Raw genomic sequence first — 15,159 nt, 5'->3', positions numbered from 1 at the left:
CTGTTACCTGGCTTTCCTGAACCCCTTATCCTAGTATAGTTTTCTCTGAGTGGCTCTTCAGCGATTCACCTATTTATTATCTTTATTATTGTTCACTGTCTCCCCCAACTGGAATGCGAGTCCCGTGAAGGCAAGGTCTCTGTGAGCATGTCAGGTAGGTTTTGTTCCCTGATGCATCTTAAGTTCCTAGAACAAATCTGTCATGGTGCAGCCTCTCCAGTACTTGTTGAATGAAAGAACCTGGTGGATGGGAATTCAGTGTTAGTTTTCAAAAATCCTTTAAAGTAAGTGTGTTTTATCTTTAGAATATTACTAATTTTATCAGCAAATATTGTCATGGTTTAAATTCTCCAGCAAAACAAGAACAGTAGAATTTGGGAGACAATAGCAGTAACCCAGGCAGAAAAGATGATGGTGGTTCAGACCAGGTGCTAGGTATAGAGAGGGCTCAAGAAGAGACCCAATTCTGAACATGGAGTATGACAAAATGTGGAGGATGGCAGTCTGGAGCTCTGTATAAAGACCTAGGTTTGAGATACAAATTTGGAAGCTCTATATTTTCATTCAACTTGATTAAATATTTATTGGGCATCTTACTATTTGCTGGGAACCCACCTAGACATTTTAGATACAAATTGTAAGAGTATATAGTACCTCCCTCAGAAGCCTCATAATTAATGTGAACAGTAGACATATTAATAAAAACTGAAATATTTAATAAAAGTAGGTATAAAGACTTATGAGGGATAGATGCAGGGATAGTTAATTAATTCCACCTTTGGGAAAAGTCAGGCATGAAACAACTGAGTTGGAATTTGAAGGTTAAGGAGAATCTCCCTATCTGGTCAAAGTAGAATATTTCAGGCAGACAGGAAGGCTTGGTAAGTACAACTTCATGTTTCATAAGTTAAAGGTACTCTGTCATGCCTTAACTTGCAGCAAATGAGTTAATTCAGTACCTGATATATTTCCCCTCATAATCTAGAAAATATAAAGAGGCAAATACTACGAGAGACCTAATATGATCATATATGAGATCGGAGGATCTTTATTCATGGAGCTTAAAGAGGGCTGCCTTTCATGTAAGCTGCAATTTTATGTCTGGTTTCATAACTTTTTATATTAACCAATGTTTTTAGTGCATGGTGACCTGTCTCTCAAAGATGGAGTAGTCAGTTCCCCTGCCTCACAGAATGAAGGCTCCAGATGAACCCAGAGGAAGAAAGAAGGTAATCTTTCTTTGCTAAGCATGGCCCTGAAATGGTCTCAGGGCACAAACACCAGAATTAGAATATATTTCGTGAGTCCATCTGGCACCTGCTAGACTAGATCAAGTTTGGACTTAAGGGGGAGAAGGGGGAGCAAGGATAAGAAGGCCCAGAGGTGATATAAAGGGAGAATTTGGCTATGCCAGAGTCTGAAGTGCCAACTTGGAAGGTCATCTCAGAAGGAGTGGAGTCAGCATTCTAGGACTGCCTGATTTCCACTCCTGTCAGAACTGCCCTTTCCGCCAACCTGGCGGCAGCAGTGACCACCCAGCAGGTGTTCCGCCTGCCTGTGCCCTAATCTCTATGTGGGCAACTCCCCCTTTAAAAACCCCAGACACTGATAAGCACTCCTTCTGCTCTAGGAGAATATAACCCCAGAAGTCAAAGGATTAGGGGTGGTTCTGAGGGAAAGGACATGAATTTGAGCAAACTCTGGGAGATAGTGAAGGACAGGGAAGCCAGGTGTGCTGCAGTCCATGGGTCGCAGAGTTGGACACAGCCTAGCCACTGAGGGAAAGGAAGCCTCATTAGACTTGAATCTAATGATAGAGGGGATAGAGCTGGGGAAGGACCAGTTCAAGATCAACACCCACCTGCCTCAAGATGGGACAGTGTGATCCACACCCCGTCTAGAATCTTCCCCCTCCTTTCCTGCTGGGTGTCTTTGCCTTGAACAGTTGGCTTGCTGAGCCACAGCTGAGCACCAGAAAGGACTCCAAGGAACAGAATTTTCCACTTCCTTGATTCCTGTAAAAACAGGGGTATCTGACGTGACATCTGCTGCCCCCAAGTCCTTGGTCCTGTGTTTCTTCCATTCTTGCCCCACCCACCCTCCGGACTGTCCCCTCATCCCGTACTATTTTCCATGCCCTGGGGATTTTTGTTTTATTCTAGTGCTAAGAAGCTTGGTTTCTTTAAGTTGTTGCTTAAACATTTATCTCTGGGTATAAATTTGGCTTTGTGTCTCGGAATCCTGTAAAATACATACATACATACACACACACACACATATATATATGTAATTTAGTAAACTCAAGCTGTTAAATAAATGACATTACAAGTGGCTGTGAGTAATAAAGTTAAATAGTAAAAAGATAGCATGACGCGCTGGTCTGTCAAATCTCAGACAACCTGGAACTGGACTTTTGAACTTTCTGCTTAGAAAAGCCTGTGGTGACGAGAGTTTGATGCTTTAACAACATGACGGGCTTATGCAGAACGACACTGACTTTCTAAAGCACGTTGACAGCTTTTCACTTTATTTTCCCTGCACTGGAATGGGGTGGAAAGGCCCGTATTTGACAGATGTCACGCGCAGGACATTTAAAAGCCACCTTCCCTAGGTTGCACACAAGGATAATCCGGGGGCTGAGGCCTGTGTCTGAATACCCGCCTCCCTGTGCTCCAGGGTCTGGACATACTCCTATTCTAACATGCCTTGTGTCCTTGGTAAATTACTTCATCTCTCCTGCCTCTGTTTTCTAACCTCTAAAATGAGGTTCTTCCTACTTTTAACTATCTTTTCACCATGCCCCAGCAAGTAGGTGTTTGGAAATTGATTGCAGGTGGAAAGAGGCAGTGTTGGGTTTGCTAATTACGCTTTTCAAGCGGTCTTGTCCGTTTTCTCCCCCTTTCCAGCAGAGAGCTAAGCGTTCCTCTGAATTTGTTGACTGCACTTAGGCTCTTTTAGGTCCTGCCTCCTTTTTGGGAACAGGGGTGGGCGGAGAGGAAGGAAGTGCCTTGCAACTACCAATATTTTCCTCTAGGAGGAGCCGCGCAGCCCAGATGAGAGTGACACGCACCAACTCCGAACTCCTCGCCGGGGAACGCTTCATCCCAGCTCCGCCGAAGGCTCGGCCGGGACGGCGCTCGGCGCCTCCGCAGCGGGTCTCGAACCAGCCGCCCTCAACTCCCGCTCCCCATCGCTGCGGCGCCCGGTCCCGGGGCGGCTGCGGCCCGGCTTGACCCCTGGTGAACGGCCGCCGCCGGTTCCCACCCCTCCCCTCCCAGCCTCCCTTCCCGGCTCACCCCGCCCCTCCCCCTCCCCGAGCCTGACAGCTTGCGAGCCGCGGAGCAGGGCGCAGCCATGGGAAGAGGAGGCGGTCTGGGGAGCAGCGGCGGCGGCGGCGGCAGCGGAGACTGCTGCAGCGGCGGCGGCGGCGGCGGCGGCTGCTGAGCCGAGGCGGCGGCGGGGACCCAGGGGGCCGCAGGGCCCCGCGCCCTGGGCCCCAGCGCGGACGCGAACCGCGCTCTCTCTCCCGAGGCTCGGCTCGCAGGTACTGGAAGGGAGGTCCGGGATCGGGCTGTTACTTTTCCACTGTTGTGTCGGGGGGCCTGGGAGTGGAGCCTGGGACGCCAGTTGTTTATGAAAACTGGGGAATCTGTCTTACGTATTTACACTGATAATTTTTGTCCTGGTGACTTGGGGGTTGGCGGTGCGCCCCTCCTCCTCGCCAAGAAGTTGTTTTCAGCTGGTGGGTAATTGTAACCCGATCCACGCTCTGGACGTGTGTATGTGTGTGTGTGTAAGTTAGTGGGGGGCATGATGGAGTTAGGGGTGACAGGCGAACCGCCCCACGCTGGCGCCTGCACCCACCCGTGTTTGCGGTGCCTGGAGGGGCTTCCTCCGAATCCAGTTTTGTTCAAGTCTTAGAAGTTTTGCGAGCGTTTCTGTTTGACACCATCAGTCAGCGAGGCTGAGGCAGGAACTGCAGAGACTCAGCTGCTGAGCGAGGAGAGGTCCCAGGCTGCGCAGGGAGAGGGCAAAAGAGAGGAGGTGGTCCGGCTGTGCGCCTCTACCCCTCGCGCTCTTCCCCAAAGCGCACCACCCTTTGTGCGTTTGTGCAGGCTGCAGCCGGGACATTGGCACCGACGGAGCTGGGGCTAGAGTCACGGCCAGCAGTCCGCATGAGCTGAGGTGGGTGGAGATCGTGGCGAGCCGAGCTCCTCCAGTCCTGGACACACTTGTGGTTATGAAATCGACCAGGCTCAAAGTTTTGACAGAACTGCTCGAGGCAAGAGAGCCGCGGGTGAGTGGGATAGTGTCGGATCTGGGGTGAAGAGTCTGGCGGTGCTCAGTGGGAGGGTGCTGAGCAGGGTCACCGACTTGCGGGTGCACAGGGAACTCTATTTGGGGGTGAGTGCTTTGTATATAACCCGGAGCAGGAGGGTACGCCTGTTGGGGCCGCGCTGCGGGAGTCGGTGGCCGGTTGCGGGGTCTGAGTGCTGAATGGGTGTACGTGCGCGCTGTGTGTGTGCGCCCATGTGTGCTCCTGGGGGTGGGGGGCGTGTCGGAGCCTGAGCCAGTAGGGTGTGCGGGGGAGTTGGGGGGAGGAGGCCGGAGAGGTGCTGCCCCTCTGTTTGTGCCGCCAGAAGACCTTGGAAGGGACAGGGAAAGGTAACGGGAAGCCAGAGGGTTGGGAAGTCGCAGGAGTTGCTGAACGGGATTTAAGTACCACAGACTTTAAAATACTAATCCCTTAGCCATCCAAGGGCTGGTGGTAGAGGTTTCTGGAGCTCTCAGGAGACCTGCACAGGAGGACTGAGGGTCTAGGAGATGTGTGAATGTGTGGGTCCAGAAGCCCGGAGACGCGGACGCAGTTTGGATCGGTGGATTTGAGATTCCCAGGGTGCTGTAGTCAGTCTCTGCGGAGTTTAGACTCCGTGGTGTGTGTGCCTGGAAAGGCACTCACCTTTCCTCACCGTGGCAGTTCTGTGCCCTGAGCAGTTGTTGTCATCTTGGAAGTCCTCTCCTCTGGGGATTCCAGGGTATATAGACTTTGCAGGTAACTAGTATTGAAACATTTCTAGAAATTAAAATGCTGGATAGAAACGAAATAAAATTTAGTGGACGAGAGTTGTTGGTTCCATCTTTTCTGTGACTGAGGATTGTTTGCTTCTGAGAAAAGCAAAGATCAGTGTTGCCAGATTAGATTTCAGGGAGTCTGGGTCATTGATGGTTTCCCTTCAGATGGACTTTAGATGGAGCTGGAAGGATGTGTTTTAAGCCAGAGACCATTGAAAAACTTTGTTTGTGGCTTAAGTATGTCCCATCTCTCATCTTCTTCCTCCCTCTTGTAATCTTCTTGCTTTACATGAGTCTTAAGGAAAGTTGGTGAGTCAACATTCAGTTTTTCTTTTGGAGTAAATATATCACAGTGAAATTATAGTTTAAACCTCCTGAATAGCATGGAAAACCAGCACTTCATGGGCAGAGGTGTGAAATGAAAATCTATAAATGCATTGACAAAGTGACAACACCAGTGCATTTCTTTTTTCAAACTGAGCATAACTTTGCCTGCCAAATATTTGTTCTAGGCAGAGTTTGGGGCTATGCTTTTGATTGTTAGTTTTTAAACAGCAGACTCCACATCATAAACTTTTTAAATGGATTCTATTATTAGATGCCTTCTCTGTGCTATCTCTGGTGCCTGTGTTAACAGATGTTTATAGTGCTTAGTAACCTATGGAATTGTCATATTGAGTATCTTGTTAGCTCAAGACATGTTTATAGCATAATGTAATAAATGAACCCTCATTGCAGTCTGCTTCTGCCAAGCACATGAAGCACCCCAACATGGAAACAAATCTTAAAGTTGGTCCAACTTGGCAAACCTTTTGGGCTATCTGCGAGTAAGCGTTGTTAATATAAAGATAGATCTGAGTGATACACTAAGAATAAGGCACAGCATAATGGTTCGCTTAGAAAAAAGGCATGGGTTGTATTTTTTAAATCTACTAACCTTATGCTTCTGGTCATTCCACTGGTAAACTGCACAATTCCAGAGTTTTGGTTTACTTTCAGAGAATATGTTTTTAAAAAGTGTGTCAATAATGAAAATAATTTCTATTTTGTGTGTGTGTTCACATACGTCCATACAAATCACCTCTTTTTCTTTTTGAAAAAGAAAACCCTATAAACTGTGGTAGTGACTTAAATAATATGAGTATTCAAATCACCTAATCATTTTCTGAATCTTGAGTTGATAAGAATCAAAGTGTTCTAAGGATAGAGTCATACCTTTGCTAGCTGGGTAAACAAGGCAATACAGGATGTCTTTTTGGTAAAGTGATATTTTTTAAAACTTGGGACAGTATAAAGTAAAGAATATACTCAATAACATGGTTGATTAGTGTGACCACTGACTTAGAGATAACTCCCTACCAGGGGCAAGAACCACCACTTCAGAGCCATCCCTATTAGTGGACCAGCTGAGCTCTTCTTGGAAATAATCAGATGAAAATCTTGCTTCCTCACTAGCCAGTCTTTTCTAGGAGAGATTCATGACTAGAAAGTTCTGCCTGTACTGAATCAACATTTTCTTCTGCTTACTGGCCTAAACTGGAACCACATGCTGCTGCTGCTGCTGCTAAGTCGCTTCAGTCGTGTCCGGCTCTGTGCGACCCCAGAGATGGCAGCCCACCAGGCTCCCCCATCCCTGGGATTCTCCAGGCAAGAACACTGGAGTGGGTTGCCATTTCCTTCTCCAATGCATGAAAGTGATGAAAGTGGAGTCGCTCAGTTGTGTCCGACTCCTAGCGACCCCATGGACTGCAGCCTACCAAGCTCCTCCGCCCATGGGATTTTCCAGGCAAGAGTACTGGAGTGGGGTGCCATTGCCTTCTCCGCTGGAACCACATACAGTGAATCTAATCTCCCATCCCTTTAAGTGCTGTATGGAGAACAAATAGCCTGCTCCTTCTTCCTGAATTCTTTTTTGCCTGTTCTCGGAGTTGTTCCTCACCCACTGTGGAGTGCCACACATTTCTGCCCTGACCAATATGTCCTTGAGTCCACATTCTCACCATCTTTCCTAAGGTATATCATCCAAAACATAGATGTGAAATGCTGAGTCCTGGACGTTCTACATCTATTCATTTCAGTTCAGTTCAGTTGCTCAGTTGTATCCGACTCTTTGCGACGCCATGAATCGCAGCACGCCAGGCCTCCCTGTCCATCACCAACTCCCGGAGTTTACCCAAACTCATGTCCATCAAGTCGGTAATGCCATCCAGCCATCTCATCCTCTGTCGTCCCCTTCTCCTCCTGCCCCTAATCCCTCCCCGCATCAGAGTCTTTTCCAATGAGTCAACTCTTCGCATGAGGTGGCCAAAGTATTGGAGTTTCAGCCATAGCACCAGTCCTTCCAATTAAGTCAGCTTAATATTCATGAGCTCTTTTAGCCATTTCATTACACTGTTCACTAATTTCAAACCTGTAAACAACTCATTTCTTCTCAGATTATTAATCATCCACAGTCAAAACATTATGATATAATGGTTTCAAGACTTTATTTCATGCCTGAACTCCCAATGAGTCTGTGGAAAATATAATACTGTGTAGGTGAATAGAATTCTACATGCAGTGAAGACAGCTCTCTCATTTCTTACTATCAAGGAATACCAAGCCCTGAATAGCAGATGTAGAATATTCTGAAAATGAGCAAATTGCAGCTGCGCGTTACAGACAGGTAGAGATGACGTTGTGAGATATTCTTTTCACGAGTGTGAGTTGGTACTTGCAGTCAGCATTTATTGAAGTCTTGTTCTGTCCAAGTCCTAGACACTATACTATCTGGCCCTAAATGAAGTGAAAGTACATCAGACAGAGACACTTCCTCAGGCAAATGGGGTTGAAGATGTACATATAGGACATGAACTGAGTCAACAACCTTGTCTTCCTCTGGAGATAAATGCTTGCTGATGCCATAGGGAAGTCTTGAGCAGTTATATCTCAGTACTCAGGGAGCTCCCTGATACTCCTCACTTACCAAGTCCTCACCTTGGAGGGAGGAAGCAAAGCTGGTGCATACAGGGGAGAGGGCGTGGTGCAAAGGCAACAGCTTTGGGACCCATCTGAGCCCAGTTTGAGTCTGAACTTTACTACCAACATGCAAATTAACTCCACTGAGAATGAATTTTCTCCTCTGTGAATATTTTGTGCCTACTGCCAGTGAGTATTTTCTCCTCTGTGAGTATTTTGTGCCAGGACAGAGGTGTTTCCACATGTAGCATTTACGACCTGGACTTGGTATTAGACACCTCTCTGTTATGATTGATTTCTCTTTTGTGTATCCGGCTGAGGCTTCCCGACTAAATTATGAGTTTCCTCTGCCACCGGCTGAGAATCTGCTCCAGCCGAGACTCTTCTGTCTTCCTGCAGAAAGTGTTTATGCTTGATGATGATGACCGTGTTGTTTATATCAGCAAGTCTGGATGTGAAAGAAATGACCATTTCTTCTTGGTAAAGAGAGAAAACTAACCTATGATAAAGACTGACTTCTGGGCCTATCAGAAGATCCTGCTGCTGCTGCTGCTAAGTCGCTTCAGTTGTGTCCAACTCTATGCAACCCCATAGACGGCAGCCCACCAGGCTCCCATCCCTGGGATTCTCCAGGCAAGAACACTGGAGTCAGAGGATCCTACTTGTGCACAAACTTCAGTCAAGACAAGGGGCCAGTGCGAGTCTTATGCTCTTAGATGCAATTGTCCATGCTGTCCCCTTCGTGTGTGTGTGTGTGTGTGTGTGTGTGTGTCTATTTGCAGTAATAGTCCTCACCCATCCCCCTTGCATTAAGGTCTCCATTCATATTACATTTTCTTCCTTGCTTTATTCTTTCCTCATTTAAAGGGAGGAAATAGTCAATGATAAAGTGCATTTTTTAAAGTTCAAAAATCTATTTCATTGTATTGACCTATGTGGGAAAAGAAGCTGAAAAAGATATATATATACATATATATATGTATATATATATCTGAACCACTTTGCTGTACACTTGAAACTAACACAATATTGTAAATCAGCTATACATCAATAAAAAAATTTTTTTAATCTATTTCACTACTCCCTACCTCTTATTCACCCTCCTCCCTCAAATATATCAGATCTATTGAAATACTTGAATATATAATTTCTAAACCAAAGTTCTGCTTTGATATTAGAAACCTGTCAGTTAGGATGACATAATGTGACATAAAGTAGGTGTCAGGAAACCTGGGTCTCCTCACCTCTGCTTCCAATAGGCTTTGTAATTTTTGCAGACTAGTTAACTTTCTTGAGCTTCATATTTCTCACAAGTTAATAGCAAATAAACAGCAAAAAGAGAGGAATTATCAAGATGATCTCCTAGGATTTTTTGCAGAGCTATATTTGTATCCATTAAATTATTGAATTTCTCTCTCAGATCTTTTTGGGCTTTGCTTGAACATCTGTAGGAACACCTATTTCACTCATTTTCAGTCTCGTGGTCTACTCTTTACATATCTGTCTTCCTTTCTAGGCTGTGGGATTCTCAAGAACACAAAATAAATGTGATTCATTTTTTTTATTGTTTCACTCCGCTGAATGCTGTAGACACAGCCATGTGGAAAGAGTGTTATTTGACTTAATGTGGGCTACCTTGGACAGTTGAGCTATAATTTATATCATTTATTTAACAGTGTGCAACAATTTTGGATATAAGCATCAAGAAATACTGTTTAATGATTCTCTTTCCTTACCGTCAATTTTTAAAAATCAATTATGTAAAACAGATAAAAATGTAATCACAACCATGCTTCCAGCTCCCATTTCTAAACAATACCAGCTCCTCACAGTCTAATGCGGGAGGTCTTCCTGAAGTAGTTTCTTTTCTTTTGTTGTTGTTTTTATTTTGAGCGAAACAAATTTCCATGAAGAGTACCAGACTCTTAAAAGAAGGATGACAGAGAGGGTCATTGCTTAGTCTCAACTTCCTTTTGGGTGTTTCTTACTACCTTTTAATATAGGCGAATGAACCCTTGGGTCAGGTCCCCATTTCACTGAGTAATGATTCATAGGAAGGCGATGATTTCGTCAAATTGTTTGGCTGTGTGTTTTTAATTAGCCTCTCACCTTCAAATACTCTGTTCCCAAATCAGTAGATAATTTCTTCTACAGAGTCCTTAAAACTTCCAGATGTGTTTACTGCTCTAATTAGGGCTTGCATCTTTTGTTATTGACTAGACTTCAGTCAGTTTTCTTTAGAAGAATGTCATTATAATCCCAATGAAATAGACTTCTTAGATTGTGAATTTGTTTAAATATAAACAAGTCTATCCCCTTCTGGCTGGGCTTCCCAGTGGAAGATGTATCCTAAGGAAAATGCTCACTTCATGGAGATTTGGCGCCAGTGGTAGAAAGTACCCCATAAAGCCCTCAGTCAGCATTAGAACCGAAAGGGCTTGCAAATTGAACAGGTGCTTTGATGTATTGGTCTATGGTGGACAGCCTGCTATGCTAGACATTTGCTGTAATAACTCCTTGATTATATCTTCAGTTGTTTACAAAATAAAACATTTAAAGTAATATATAATTAAAAACCTTAAGAGAGGTATCCTTTAGTATAGGGATTCCCTGGTGGCTCAGATGGTAAAGAATCCGCCTGCAATGCTGGAGACCCAGGTTCAATCCCTGGGTTAGGACGATCTCCTGGAGAAGGGAATGACAACCAACTCCAGTATTCTTATCTGGAGAATCCTATGGATAGAGGGATCTGGCAGGCTACAGTCCATGGGCTCACAAAGAGTCGAAAACAAATGAGTGACTAACACTTGTTAATGTATTAGACATATGATAAAGTCATTGGTGCATAGAAAAACTCATTTTTTTTCTTAAAAATATCCTTTATCAAAGCATCACATTGTATCCACCTTTTTTTTTTTTAAATCTTTGAGTGGTCATGTCAAAAAAGTAGAGTGAGATCATTACAAAACAGAGTCTTACAAAGTTTTCTTCTCCTGCTCATTAAACTAGAAGGTGCTACTGTGATGCAGAAAATACATCATCTCAAGTTTGAGGATGGCTGATGAGTCCTCAGTTAGACTTCCAGTTATGATTGCTGTCATTCAGCTTTGTCCTTGGTCAGGATGATGGCATATGATCCCACTTCACCCTATCAGTGGCTTCTTTGGACATCTTCAAGCTATGTTATTGTTACCCGGGAGAAACCTCAATTTGATAAAGCAAAGTAAAGAAGAGCCTGGAAAAGCATAAGTGAATGAGAAATTGTGAAAAGATTCCTGAAGACAAACTCTCTATAATGGTTTCTTCCCATTAAGGGAGAAGATACCAGGATCCCTGCCAAGATGGTGATGACAGAAAAGACACCAGTTTTATACCAAACAAGTCAGAAAGACTAAAGAAAGAGCAGCAGAATCAAGAGGAAGGATGTCTTTTTATCAGCAGTCAATGCAGCACAATATTTCCAATAGGGACATGTCCAGAACAATCTTTGTTTGTCATAGAATAAACATTCAATACTGATATGTTACTAATGATATTGTTGTTTTTGTTCAGTCACTAAGTCATGTCTGGCTTTTCTCGACCCCATGGACTGCAGTATGCGAGGCTTCACTGTCCTTTACTATTTCCCAGAGTTTGCTTAAACTCATGTCAGTTGGTCGGTGATGCATCCAACCATCTCATCCTCTGTCATCCCCTTCTCCTCTTGCCTTCAATCTTTCCCGGCTATCAGGGTGAGTCAGCTCTTTGCATCAGGTGGCCAATGTATTGGAGCTTCAGCTTCGGCATCAGTCCTTCCAGTGAATATTCAGGTTTGATTTCCTTGCCATCCAAGGGACCCTTAAGAGTCTTCTCCAGCACCGCAATTTGAAAGGATCAATTCTTTGGTGCTCAGCCTTCTTTTTGGTCTAACTCTCATATCCATACATGCCTACTGGAATAACTATAGTTTTGACTATATGGATCTTTGTTGGCAAAGTGATGTCTCTGCTTTTGAATATGCTATCTAGGTTTGTCATAGCTTTCCTTCTGAGGAGTGTCTTTTCATTTCATGACTGCAATCACTGTCCCTCGTGATTTTGGAGCCCAAGAAAAGAAAATCTGTCACTCTTTTCACTTTCTACCACCTATTTGCCATGAAGTGATGAGACTGGATGCTGTGATCTTAGTTTTTTGAATTTGAGTTTTAAGCCAGTTTTTTTGTTCTTCTCTTTCATCCTCCTCAAGAGGCTCTTTAGTTCATCTTCACTTTCTGCTGTTAGACTGGTATTATCTGCATATCTGAAGTTGTTGATATTTCTCCCAGCAACCTTGATTCCAGCTTGTGATTAGTCTAGCCTGACATTTCATATGATGTACTCTGCATAGAAGTTAAATTAGAAAGGTGACAGTATACAGTCTTGACGTATTCCTTCCCCAGTTGGAACCAGTTTGCTCCATGTCCGTTTCTAACTCTTGCTTCTTGACCTGCATGCAGGTTTCTCAGGAAAGAGGTAAGGTACGCTAGTATTTCCATCTCTTTGAGAATTTTCCACAGTTTGTTGTGATCCATACAGTCAAAGGCTTTAGCGTAGTCAGTGATACAGAAGTATATATTTTTCTGGAATCCTGTGCTTTTTCTATGATCGAATGAATGTTGGCAATTTGAGCTCTGGTTCCTCTGCCTTTTCTAAATCTAGCTTTTATATCTGGAAATTCTCAGTTCACATAGTGCTGAAGCCTAGCTTGAAGGATTTTGAGCATTACCTGGCTAGCGTGTGAAATGAGTACAATTGTGGTAGTTTGAACATTCCTTGGCATTGCTCTTCTTTGGGATTGGAATGAAAACTGACCTTTTCCAGTCCTGTGGCCACTGCTGAGTTTTCCAAATATGCTAAGATATTCAGTGCAGCACTTTGACGGCATCATCTTTCAGGATTTGAAATAGCTCAGCTGGAATTCCATCACCTCCTCTAACTTTGTTTGTACTAAGGCTCATTTAACTTCACACTCTAGGATGTCTGGCTCTAGGTGAGTGACCACACCATCATCATCTATGTCATTAACACCTTTTTTGAACATCTGTACAGACCTACAAGACCTTCTAAAACTAACACCAAATAAAGAATACCCTTTTCATCCTAGGGGATTGGAATGCAAAAGTAGTCAAGAGACAAGTCAAGAGACACCTGGAGTAACAGGCAAGTTTGGCCTTGGAGTACAAAATGAAGTAGAGCAAAGGCTGACAGAGTTTTGTCAAGAGAACGCACTGGTCATAGCAAACACCCTCTTCCAGCAACACAAGAGAAAACTCTACACATGGACATCACCAGATGGTCAATACCAAAATCAGACTGATTATGTTTTTTATATTTTTTGTAGCTGAAGTTGGAGAAGCTCTATACAGTCAGCAAAAATAAGACCCAGAGCTGACTGTAGCTCAGATCATGAGCTCCTTATTTCAAAGTTCAGGGTCAAATTAAAGAAAGTAGAGAAAAACCACTAGGCCAGTCAGATATGACCTAAGTCAAATCCCTTATGATTATACTGTGGAGGTAAAGAATATATTTAAGAGATTAGATCTGGTAGACAGAGTGCCTGAAAAACTATGTGGAGGTTCATAACATTATACAATAGGCAGTGACCAAAACCATCCCAAGGGAAAAAAATGCAAGAAGGCAAAGTGGTTGTCTTATGAGGCTTTACAAATAGCTGAAAAAAGAAGAGAAGTGAAAGGCAAGGGAGAGAGGGAAAGATACACCCAACTGAATGCAGAGAATAGCAAGGAGAGATAAGAAGCCCTTCTTAAATGAACAATGCCAAGAAATAGAGGAAAACAGTAGATTGGGAAAGACTAGAGATCTCATCAAGAAAATTGGAGATATCAAGGGAATATTTCATGCAAAGATGGACACAATAAAGGACAGAAACAGTAAGAACCTAACAGAAGCAAAAGAGATTAAGAAGAATTGACAAGAATATACAGAAGAACTAACGACGTTAGTATGTAGTAAAACAGAGAGAAATTGAGGTTGTTGACAAGACCTACGTGGAGAGTTGGGGGCAAAAGGATGTGGATAGAATTGGATGATCACTAGACTCTAAGCTCATAATGCAAATTTAGTGTTAATTCACCTTAGATTAATGATGGCACCCAAACATGATGACCAGGTTTCCAAAGTGGATCTTGTTCAGGGCCTTGGAAACCTTGAAGCAAGGTGGAAACATTTTTAATTTTTCCACAGGATGCAGTAGAACTGGGAATAATCATCCTGTCTGCCAGCTCTTGGTATACCCTCATCACAGAGTATGAAATTTTAATTCTCTTTGCCTTTGTCCTGTACACTTTAGTGTTTTTATTTATTCTTTCAGTACATATAAGGTATGCAAGAGTTAATTATGTCATCTGAAAAGTTCTTTGAAAACTAATTAGGAAAAGATGCTGAATAAATAAGATATTTTATTAGCCTGCAGGATGAAAATTGGCCAACCTACTCATTCCGATCTCAAAGAAAGGCAATGCCAAAGAATGCTCAAACTACTGCACAATTGCACTCATCTCCCATGCTAGTAAAGTAATGCTCAAAATTCTCCACGCCAGGCTTCAGCAATATGTGAACCGTGAACTTCCTGATGTTCAAGCTGGTTTTAGAAAAGGCAGAGGAACCAGAGATCAAATTGCCAATCCGCTGGATCATGGAAAAAGCAAGAGAGTTCCAGAAAAACATCTATTTCTGCTTTATTGACTATGCCAAAACCTTTGACTGTGTGGATCACAATAAACTGTGGGAAATTCTGAAAGAGATGGGAATACCAGACCACCTGATCTGCCTCTTGAGAAATTTGTATGCAGGTCAGGAAGCACCAGTTAGAACTGGACATGGAACAACAGACTGGTTCCAAATAGGAAAAGGAGAACTTCAAGGATGTATATTGTCACCCTGCTTATTTAACTTATATGTACAGTACATCATGAGAAACGCTGGACTGGAAGAAACACAAGCTGGAATCAAGATTGCCGGGAGAAATATCAATAACCTCAGATATGCAGATGACACCACCCTTATGGCAGAAAGTGAAGAGGAACTCAAAAGCCTCTTGATGAAAGTGAAAGTGGAGAGTGAAAAAGTTGGCTTAAAGTTCAACATTCAG

General features: G+C 43.6%; 1 protein-coding gene across 2 annotated transcripts in view; it reads left to right on the top strand.

Moving 5' to 3' along the window:
* Window positions 1-3,453: 3,453 nt before the first annotated feature.
* GHR (growth hormone receptor) overlaps window positions 3,454-15,159 on the top strand; it is a 312,954-nt gene continuing 301,248 nt past the window's right edge. The window contains exons 1-2 of one of the 2 annotated variants that reach the window (XM_010832815.1): window positions 3,454-3,544; window positions 4,116-4,297. The gene's annotated coding sequence lies outside the window, so the exon portion shown is untranslated. The remainder of the gene's footprint in view (window positions 3,545-4,115; window positions 4,298-15,159) is intronic. The other variant, XM_010832818.1, reaches the window with a different exon arrangement.

This window comes from Bison bison, unplaced genomic scaffold (assembly GCF_000754665.1).
Source record: "Bison bison bison isolate TAMUID 2011002044 unplaced genomic scaffold, Bison_UMD1.0 scf7180017862275, whole genome shotgun sequence".
In the NCBI taxonomy this organism is placed as follows: domain Eukaryota; kingdom Metazoa; phylum Chordata; class Mammalia; order Artiodactyla; family Bovidae; genus Bison; species Bison bison.
This window is presented reverse-complemented; position numbering and strand designations above follow the sequence as displayed.